Here is an 11,641-nt window from a genome sequence, read left to right as displayed (position 1 = left end):
CGATATATAGGAGGCCGTTATGTCGCTGTCATGGCATAATTTCCTCCGTAGCACACTGTATGGCGTATGCCCGTCTTCATTAGCTCAGATTTAGCAAAACAGTAGGACATTAAACCCCATTTCATTTCTTTGGCTATCGCTGCCAAAAAGAGTTATCTCCCCTAACACAAACCAGCTATGAACATAAGGATCAGTCTTTCTAAAAGCGCGTTTCACGGAAGCTAAAACTAGATAGGGAAGGGTAAATGGATATAGGGTTTAAAGCATTCTCAGAATTTATTCAACTTTCAGTCACTGTTAATAAGAAATATCTTTGATCCAGAAACACCAAACTGTACACATAGTTTCTTATTGATGTATTTGATACATTAAAACAACAAAAGTTTTATAAAGGGCTATATTTTAAGCGAACGACTGAAGTGTGAGAATGCATTGTGAACTCTCTTAGGGAGTCACGGTGGCCTATAGGTCGAGGGTTTGCTTCCGGTGTTGGACAAGAAAGTTCATCGGGATTTTCGGCGTTGATAAGGACAGCGGCCTAGTCGTTCGGATGGGACGAAAAACGGGTCCCGTGTACACATTGGCAGTCGATATAAAAGTAGGACGTAGCACCGCTGTCCGGGAACAATTTCCCTCTTAGCACACTGATGGTGTATACTTGTCTTCATTAGCCCAGTCGCAATAGAACAGTAGGTCGTTAAACCCCATTTCATTTTCTGGTATTGGGTCATTAATTTATAGCAAGGACAGCCGCGTTTCCGCATACTCTTCATGGGTTCTTTTACGTGCACCAAAACGAGTACGGTACATAGGTTGACCTGAGTTACTTGTCCCATAATGTACTGGTTAGCGCGTGCGCATTGTATCATAAGGTCTGTCATTGAGTCAACTGGCGTGGTTTTGATTCCCCGGTTGTACGTGACAAGAAGCAGGGTCGCCTGTCCAATCTCGTGGGTTTCCTCTCCGCGCAAATTGAACTATGTTAGTCCCGAAATGACCTAGTTTGTGTCGCATGGGCGTTCAACACCATTTCTCTCTCTATTAAACTAGTATTGAATTCAGCTTGTGTGGCATATTTTTTATTTTTTTTATCTTTTCATGGTTTACCGTGAAACAAGGTAGTGCAGCTCTACGGGTTGAACTAATACAGATCTGTGCTATCGCTAAACTCAAAATCGATGACACAACATGTTTCCAAAAAACTCAAACTTAATTATATTAGCAAGATAAATCACTACTCAAAAGACAAAATAACACTACAACATGCCGGTCTTAGGGGTTCTAACAATTCTGGGCCTTTATGAATTGGAAAATTGAGTACTTGAAATAATGCGCACAATTCTGAATCTGAACTTTATTTATGTCCACGAGGTGTTTTTCATTTCCTACAAGATTATGTTCCCAATAGGAAAGTGAAAAGAAGTTTGGTAGAAGCTGGCTTGGGAGAGAAGAGAATAACATTTGGTAAGAATGACAATCCAGCTCAATTAAAGGCCAAACTTCAAGAGAGTCACCCCAAATTGAAAACTGGCAGTGGTTTCAAACTTTTAAGATCACAGAGTCGCTACCCTTTAGAAGCCAGTCCCCCCATCAAAATGTGGTTATCATGTTTTAATATACGTTTCATTCACTTAGATCTTTGCAAAAGGCTTTAGATATACAGCTAACAGCCGACGAATTGGAACTGGTCCCGACTAATGTTTTACCCATGAGCCAAATTCTGCCCATCATCAGTTCACTTAAGAATGACAGAGACACATTTTCCATCAGATGTGAATGAATCTGGTCATGCACGTGTGGTTAACAGGCCAAGAGTGATCGACCCACGTGCCTTTAATATTGATGTATTTACAATTTCCTTACTTAAATTCACTAACGGAACAGACAAATTTTAGTTCATCATTGAACTAAATAACGTGATTGTAAATTAATGCCGTTTACCAATACACGATTATCTCATTAGATACTCTTGTTGCGATCAGAGGTGGTCACCACCATGGAAGAGTAATTAACGTTAAACCAACCTCCCCTCTGTATTATGTATTAATGTGCTTGATCACATTCAATACATGTTAGTTAATTGACTTCCTCAAAAGCTAGAAGGTTATCGGGTCTTCTAGAGACAGTACAAATTGCCAAGCAAATTTCTTCGAGTCTTTGATTCCATTTTAGAGATTTCACAACAAATCCTGCATTTGGAGAAATTTGTTATGTATTAATGTACTTGATCACATTCAACACATGTTCGTTAATTGACTTCCTCAAAACCTAGAAGGTTATCGGGTCTTCTAGAGACAGTACAAATTGCCAAGCAACTTTCATCAAGTCTTTGAATTCATTTTAGAAATTTCACAACAAACCCTACATTTGGAGGCAAACGAAGATGAACCATGCAAAGGTGGGGAAATAGACAAAGCGAGGGAGGATTACTATACATACGCGCACTTCATTGCTTCCCGTGATCTTATTGTGCATGACTTTGAGGCGGAAGGATCAGTAAGTAAATACGCGTCAATCGTTGGAAATATCCAACCAAATCGAAGTCACAGTCTATACATCAATGTGGCTGGGCCTCGAAAAGAAACGAAAGGGTTGCACACACACACTTGAGTGCTTTATTCAGAGGCACGACCGTTTGTTTTCTGGGTTTGTGTGTTTTAAACGCCTTGATAATATCACAGTATTGCACATCGTGGAGGTGTTCCGATGCGTCCCGGTCACCTGGTGTCTTAATTTATAGTATTTTCATTGTTTATTACTATGTTGTCCTTATGGGATGTGTTACGGCCGTGGGATTGTCTTCAGATTTCCTGTGTCGTTTCCTATGAGCTACCGCAGAGGACAAATTAAGTTGTAAAACTTGTGTCTAATCTATTTAGGGTTTTTTTGTTGTAAAGCTATAAAGTGTGTTTAAAGTAGGTTTTGCCCGTCGTAACTCACTTTTTTTTTTATCAAAATAGAGTTAGGACCAAATTTGTAGTTACTAGGGTATGTGTTTCCTGTTGTTGTACAAGATATTCCAATCTTTTGATTTTGTAAACAGTTACACCCATGACACAACCTCGCAACTTCCTTCATTTGCCTAGTATACCACAGCAAAACCTAGTAACTCAATAGTCAAATCAATGGATTAGCTGGGGTTTAATATTCATTCATTACGTTTTCCTTTGTTTTCTCAAAATAAGAAAAAAGTGAGTTACTAGGTTTTGTCTTTTGACGGGAGTATAAACTGGATGATTAAACTGGAATTAGCAAGGTCCGGAAGGGTGGACAGCTGTGTGAAAAGATGCGCCATCTCCAAATTCATTGGTCCAGAAACACGATCACGAACTGTTCTATAGTGGTCCATCCCCAAAACGCTCGATTAATAGGTCATGAGCATGTGACGTTTGTTTATGTTTTTTTTTATTCGGGTTTTATGGGAATGGTATCTTTTGAGAATATTGTTGATCTTGTATCTTTTTTTGTGACGGCCTTCACTGTTCACGTGTTCATCAACACAGCAAGCTGGAAAAAAGATTGGTTAATTAACAATTGAATCATAAATATGATTCCATGTTCAAAGGTTTTTTTTATCATTATTTGAGCCATACTATTCATCAGATACAAACTAAACAAATAAATTATCACAGTTAAACAGAATGGAGAGATGAACAATGTATGCTAAAGTAGCTAATAAGTCTCTAACTCAAATATCATCCAACATTGGAAACACGAATTATTTGTCAATTTAAATCAACATTGATGTTGTGATCTTACGGGGAAAAGATGGGCTTCTGATATCCAATATTTAAGGCAAAATCAACATTTTATCGTTTAATTGTTATCATAATGCGTTTTAGCGCCATTTGTAACAAGGGACTCGAAGAACGAGGCCAAACATATTCCACAAGTCATGTCAAACGGTGACGTCATATTCTTATCTGGAGAGCATGCGCAATAAATACTATCGGTGTAGACTGGAATAACCAGACGCTAGAGATTGGCACACGATTCAGACTTCCGGCGTATTTCGCCGAACTTAATTAATTTGAAATTCGAGTAAAAACAGAAACGATTGAATGTAAATCAGTTTATATACACTCATATTACATTATTATATGTGTTGCGACCCATTTGTGTCAATTTATATGTCCCGAATATTAGCGATTTAGCTCCTTTAAATAAAGCCGGTTAGTTAATATTTTAAATGTTTGGCTATTTCTAAGAGATAAAAATAAACCAAGATTACACAAGCCTTTGAAATTATTGATTTTTAACGGCTAAATAAGTTTATATACACTTGGATTTGTAAAATACTTTAAATATTACTCTTCCTGTGTAAACAATAAATACAAAAATAAACTAGATTACACAATTCATTGAAAATATTGACTTTTAACAGTTGAATAAGTTTATATACACTTGGCAGTGGCTATTGTTACGACGATGCTTTCACAGCCCTCCATCGGCGAAGTTAAAAACTGAATAGTCGTAAAAATAGTCCTAACCCTTCCCATCTTTTAATTGCTGCCTTCAGTTCTGAAAACGTTGAAAATATTGCTCCTTTTTCAAAGCTGGTGTTGGGGAGATTGACAGCCATTTTGGAATTCGTTTTAAACTTGGCTCAGAGTCGTCGTAACAATAGCCACTCTGAAAATAATAACGTTTTATATCGCGGTTTGCGTATATCGTCAAAAAAGTGATCTACCACTTTCTATAATTAGGATTTGTGCCTAATCTGATTAAAATACAGATCTATATTTCGTTTCGTTTTTTTTATACATTCGATGGCTTACACTACGTGAATATTTGACCAGTTGTACTGGAAGGTCGCGTCAGGAGTCGTAGAGCGGCTTTTGACCCTATGACGTCAGCGTGGACGTTTCTAGTGGTTTACCCACAGTTCCGTGCATGGCACACCATGAAGTCGCCGTAACAGATGGTTTCATTGGCCAACCCCTCACGCCATCCAGAACGCGTGTTTTATAACAACTCTTCCAGATCCTAGTGTAGTTCAGACAAATATAACGATATTTTGAACCATAAAAAAACGAAACGAAATAGGATCTGTGTTTTAATCTGACTGGCAAAATTAACAGTGAAGAAAAAAAAAATAAACTGCTGATGTAAATATATTAGGAGGTATAAAATTGTGTTTAAAAATATCAAAAATTCGTTCGACTCTTTTAAAGATGCATACGAAAAGTCCATTGGCCAATTACGCTATTTTACCGAGATTTCGTATAATAGTTTGGATGCAACTTTGGCAGGTGTGACGCCATTCAGGGTAAACTTACCCTTCCGGACACCTGTTCACTGTTAGTTGTGGATGTTGTACACGGTGAACAGTCCATTTTCTGATTACACTATTTTGCCTATACCGTGTTTTTAGGACTTCGAATTTTGACTAATGGTTTGGATTTGGTTTTACTGTATTATATAAGATTTAGATACAGAGCTGGCAATTCTCGTCATGCTAATTAAAGCGAAAATTTCAAATTTTCTAAGAAAGTCAAAACATAATTATTTCTATGTCTTTTGCTCAATAGGTTGTCAACTCACTATTATACGATCATGGGCATTATTTCCACCCTTAAAAATCTATGACACGGGAAATAACACAATTACCTCCCCTGTTTTGCTATTGACAACATGGGACAGCCATTTTCCAACGTTGGAATTTGAAGTTAAAAATGATATTTTTGCCAATTTCTCAGCTGGCAATAGCGAATTATAGAATTAATAGGATTATTATTTAACAAGGTAGGACTGTTTATGGATACCATCTATTTAAAGGCTTTATTTTAATACATTTTAAAAATGTAACTTAAAATTTGAAATTTCCGCTTTAACCAGCGGTTGTCAGGTTCATTAAAATCGGATAAAAATTACGACCTTTAGAGTGTGCACTAGATAAAAACGACGTGACTTTTCTTACAATCAGTGGCCACAATCAAAATGAAAATGTTGGCGCATAAAAATTCACAACAATTCGTCATACGGAACAATGTAGTTTTGTTTACTTCACTAAGGATTGTTTCTTACAATCTGAATAAATCACAAATCCTATTTCGTTTCGATTTTTATAGTTCAAAATTTCGTTTTATTTCTCAGTACTACACTAAGATCTGGAACAGTTGTTATATAACAGGCGTTCTGGGTGGCGTGAGGGACTGTTACGGTGACTTCTTGGCGTGTCATGCACGGCACTGTGGGTAAACTGGTCAGATCTTCATGTAGTGTAAGGCCATCAAAAGTATAAAAAAAAAAACGAAACGATATATAGATCTGTATATTAATCAGATTATGTTTCTTACATAAGGCCTCCTATAACTATTCCAGAAAAGTATCAGTTTTGGAATTAAAGATGTTTTAAAATAATCTCCATCATGTTTAATTATGCAAGAGCTAACTCTGCCCATTGCAGGTTTTTCTTTAGGCCTGAAATGTTATAAAAATTATTAATTAGACATTTATTAACAAACAAGACCATAATCGACTCTAGATGGCATCGGATACTCGAGATTTTAACTAGATTAAAACGGTTCGCCATTTAAAAATTTATTTTAAAAATGGGAAAGCGAGGCTAAGTCCCGATTATACCAGTGCCCTGGTTACCACTGTGCACACATCTTGTCAAAACTACAAACAATGATAACTTGGCTGAGAATGAAATAATTTGAATGAAATTTTCAATATATTTTTTTTTTTATCATCTATTTTTTAATTATTATAGCAAGAATAACCAACTCTTTATCAAACTCTTAACTAATGTATCTTTAATCTTTGTACAATTATATCATTAGAAGTATAAATTACAAAATAACAGTAATGTTTCTGACATATATACAGCTGTCTTTGAATTTGAAATTAATAATTACAGTCCCGGGCCTGTAGTGACACAGACTTCACTCAAATTTGAAAACAATGAGGAATATACCCAGAGAAACCATTGTGTAATACCAGCATGAGTCATGGTCTGCTATATGTTACAAGAAATATGAATGTAAGCATATTGTAGTAAAATTTAACTATACAAGTGGTTAATTAATGACAATCATCGGGCTTCTATAGTGAAACAACGTCATATTCATAGCATCATTTCAGCCATCAGGCTTCTATAGTGAAACCAAACGTGCAAAAGATTATTCAGAGGTGATATTTATATATCACCCAATCCTTTCTTACATGCACAAATAAATATAATTCTTTGCTACAGACTTCACTTTTACTGAACCTGATTACATTACGGCGTAGTGATGCATTATTTTTTGACTGCAATTCAACCAATTCAAAGTGCTTTATATTGACCCAATGTTCCCATCAAGGTCAATTAAATCAAAATAATTCATTTTTAATAAAAAAAAAAGAAGTTACTTTTAATTAATAAAAAAGGAAGTTATACTTTTAATAAAAAATGAACTGTTCTTTGAAAATACAAAAAAGTAGCTCCTCTTTAACTGACCAATCCTAACGAGATACCGCAGTTGATTATGAAATTTATAACACAGGCGATATCTACTTTAGAATGCATTATTGGGTGATTAACAGTAATATTCAAAAATTTCTTTCATGTAGCTATTTGCAAATGATTGACATAGTTAGAATAACTAAACTTCTATTTCATATACTGGCTAAGTGGGTAAGACGCTGGCTGGCTAGCCTAGAGGTCGGGAGTTCGATTCTTGCATTGGCGGAGAAAGTTCATCCAGATTTTCCGGCGTGGTTCCCCCTTGTCAGTGATACAGGAGGGCCTGGCAAGGACAGCTGTCTAGGCCTTCGGATGAGACGTAAAACCGAGGTCCCGTGTATACATTGGCAGTTGGAATTCGATATAAGAGTAGGCGATAGTGCTGCCGCCCTGGCAAAATATGCCCGTCTTCATCAGCCCAGTTCGGAGCAGGACAGTGGGACGTTAAACCCCGCTTCATTTCATTTCTATTTCATATACCTTTTTTTTCCACTGACGCTCTCGCAATGCCAGCTAAGTCGACTACATCATCGTGAATAGCTATACTGAAGGTTTCTATCATGTTACTGTTCAGCATTACTTTGTCCTTTTCCAAGGCCTTTAAATCTTCATTTGATAAATTATCAGTGAACAGAATACTGTCACTATCACAGGTCCTAGCAAGACTCAATCTGATTAAAACACAGATCCTATTTCGTTTCGTTTTTTATAGTTCAAAATTTCGTTTCATTTGTCTTTAGTACACTAGGATCTGGAAGCGTTGTTATATTATCGGCGTTTTGGTTCAAGTGAGGGATAGCCAATGAGACAGTATGTTACGGAGACTTCTTGGCGTGTCATGCACGGAACTGTGGGTAAACCAATAGAAACGCCAACGCTGGTTGATTAATAAATGTCTCACGTCATAGGGTAAAAGCCCCTCATACGACCCCTGACACGACCTTCGCGTACAACTTGTTAGATATGTGGTCTAGGCCATCGCAAGTATAAAAAAATAGTAGTCTAAAAAAACACGATAGTCTATTTGTAATTGGAGAAAAATACTTCTGTTTAATTTTAAAATAAAATTGACTTTCCAACATTCTGATTTGATCATATGCCTAGGGCCTAGAATAAAGCATAATATGCTCAACTTCAAACATGGATAATTGAAATGTTTTTACGATTATCTATGACCTCAAATACTTATTCATTAACAACTTACTTTAAAATATCCATTAATTGCTGGCTTGGTACCATCTGGCCAGTCAAAGAAATGGCATGGCTCTGATAGGTGTACAATAGCACATTAAAATCCAAATTTCTTTCATAAGATTCAAGCCTAAAATACGAGCAGTTTATAATGACTTTTATCTTATTAATAATTATTGAATTAAAATAATTAAATTTCGTCTCCATGATAACGGTTGCTGCTAGGCCTACAGGGGCCAACAAGTACAACTTGTAAAAAAAAAAAAGCTCACGAACAAGGAAACTAACAACATTCGAATTCTGATTGGGGACGGTCTTATATTAATTTAATAAATATGTACTTGTCGTCTAATCAATTCTTCTTTTGGTCTTGATACTCTTGCGTGTCTCCGGCTTAATTCTGGTTTCAATATACTCACGGCTCATGATGAAAGACTTGCGACATTTCTATGATAGTACAGTAACGCCGCCTAGTAACAATGGGGGTAATATAACTTAGTGTGACCCAAAGTATCGAGAAATAAAATTGCTTAGGGGAAATGTAAATCATTGAAATCAGTCACGACACGCAGATAATAAACGCCTACAGCAAGATTGGAAATTCTAGTTATAATAAGAAGGTGCTATTTTGTCGTGCAGGGTGGACTGACGGGTATTCCTAGATGATTCCTGACGGATTCGGGAAATATGGGACTGAGAGAGAGAGAGAGAAATGGGGTTTAACGTCCACTCGACACAAACTAGGTCATTTTGGGACTAACACATGGTTCGATTTTATTTCAATAATTCGCTTGCGTGTAGGGTTCTTTAGCAGTGGGAGATAACCGGAGGACCCGGAGTAAACCCACGAGGTCATATGGGACGGTGTCGGTGTATAAAATTCATAGTGAAAAGTTGGAGGCTATCAGGACCCGCTCGTAGAAGCATGTTGTAAAAACTGTAGGCCCTAATCAGACACTTTTGACCCATTTATTATCTGTATGTAGTACATGTATATTTAACATTCACCATCTGTAAATGTGTCTTCGTCGGACGATATATCTACATTTTCTAGGATTATGTAAAACAGTCCATTTAGTCCAATTAATGGCAGGATCAGGAACAAACGTTGATATGCAATCTGAATAAAATTTTATTGCAAATATGTCGTTTAGATTCTGTCCACCGAGGCGGTTGCGAACGTCTGATTTAATTAGGTTCAGTGGGCTAAACTAAAACCGCGTTCACACTCTACAGAACTAGCACGAGACTTAAACATACCTTATGCAAGAGCTAAATCGGCCTAGTGCAGGTCTGTCTTTAGGCCTGAAATGTTATCTAAGTTATTAATTAGACATTAATTAACTTATCCAGAACATAATCAACTCTCGATGTGTACTGGATTAGGATACCATTTGCTGCTCCCCACTTTCATTTTTGATTTAATCTGCTGCTCAACGCTCATGGATGATTCCGCCGCTGCCCGGGCAAAATTTCCATCATAGCACATTGTATGGCGTATGTCCGTCTTCATTAGCCCAGTTTAGGAGCAAAACAGTAGGACGTTAAACCCCATTTCAGAGTGGATCAATTTTACTAAAATTTTCAACAATTAAGCTTCATTACTAAAGTTTTAAAAAAAACCAAAAAAAACCATTGCAATCATAAAATTAAAGTGTGGATTGTTAGGAAAGGAACCCTTTTTTAAATGTTTTATTGATTTTACCTACGTACATTAATTCTGATTTTGTAACATATTACCGTCAATCAAATTTTGGTGTCCTGAATGAAAGATGGAAACATTGTTTTATACGCTATTTAAAGTGGATCATTCAAAATCTAGTATACCTATATGTCGTACAATATGGATGTTTGACAACGTCACTTCAAATTGCAGTTCCGCAGCTAAGATAATGTTAAGATGGTATGTGTTTTAACAAAAGAATGTCTATTTAAATCCAATTTATTATTACTTCTAAGCTTCTTTCAGCCCGAATTGTATCCGTCCGTTCCTTTTCCGTAAATGGTGTCATGCGTCCCTCATAATCTGTTTCTTAGACTGTTCCAGAAAACACAATCCATCGTATTCCAATCCCGGGATTGCAGCGGTCACTGAATATTTTTACAAGCTCTGGAGTGGCCTCCTGGATGGACGATTACCTGATTGTCACAAGACTCTATAACTGCTGCGTTTCCGCAGCATGGTAATGCAAGCCACACGTGCAGACTACTAACATCTCGGATTATAATCAACATTATAAAACAGTCTAGCCCAGGCTTTATATATATATATAAAAGAGATCCAGGGCCGCCGCTATCCTCAGTAGGGATTAAAGTCCTACTTTTCTGCACCGACTGGTTTAATGAAGACTGACTTGCCCTATACAGTGTTCTACAAGGAGAATTTTGCCCGGGCAGCGCCGCTATGCCCTTCTATTATATGGACTTCCAACTTAACTTTCAAGGATTTCTTTACTTGCACGCCATCGAGTTCACAGGACCTTAGCTGTTTCTCCCACCCGACCGACTAGGCACTGTCCTTGCCAAGCACGCAACCCTGCATCACTGACACGTGGAAACGACGCTGGAGAATTACGGATCGAACCCCGGGTCTCCTGATTAGCAATCCAGCAACTTTTTTCTAGTCAGATATGGACGAATCCTGTACTGTATGTTAGGCCCATTAACTATTTGTGTCCATGCGAATACTATTCTACCTGAACCTATTTATAGTAAAGTTGACTGGAATACGTCATCATGTTTAGTAACACATCAACCCTGTAACCGATGTAAATAAGTTCACTTAGCTGCATTAAGTAAGATTTAGATAAATGAAATGAAATGAAATGGGGTTTAACGTCCTACTGTTCTGCTCTTATACTGGGCTAATGAAGACGGGCATACGCCATACAGTGTGCTCTGAGGGAATTTTTGCCCGGGCAGCGGCGCTACGGCCTACTCTTATATCGAATTCCAACTTCCAATGCGTACACGGGACCGGTTTTTCGTCTCATCCGA

This window comes from Patella vulgata, chromosome 4 (genome assembly GCF_932274485.2).
Source record: "Patella vulgata chromosome 4, xgPatVulg1.2, whole genome shotgun sequence".
NCBI classification, from domain to species: Eukaryota; Metazoa; Mollusca; class Gastropoda; family Patellidae; genus Patella; species Patella vulgata.
Note: the sequence above shows the minus strand (reverse complement) of the source record.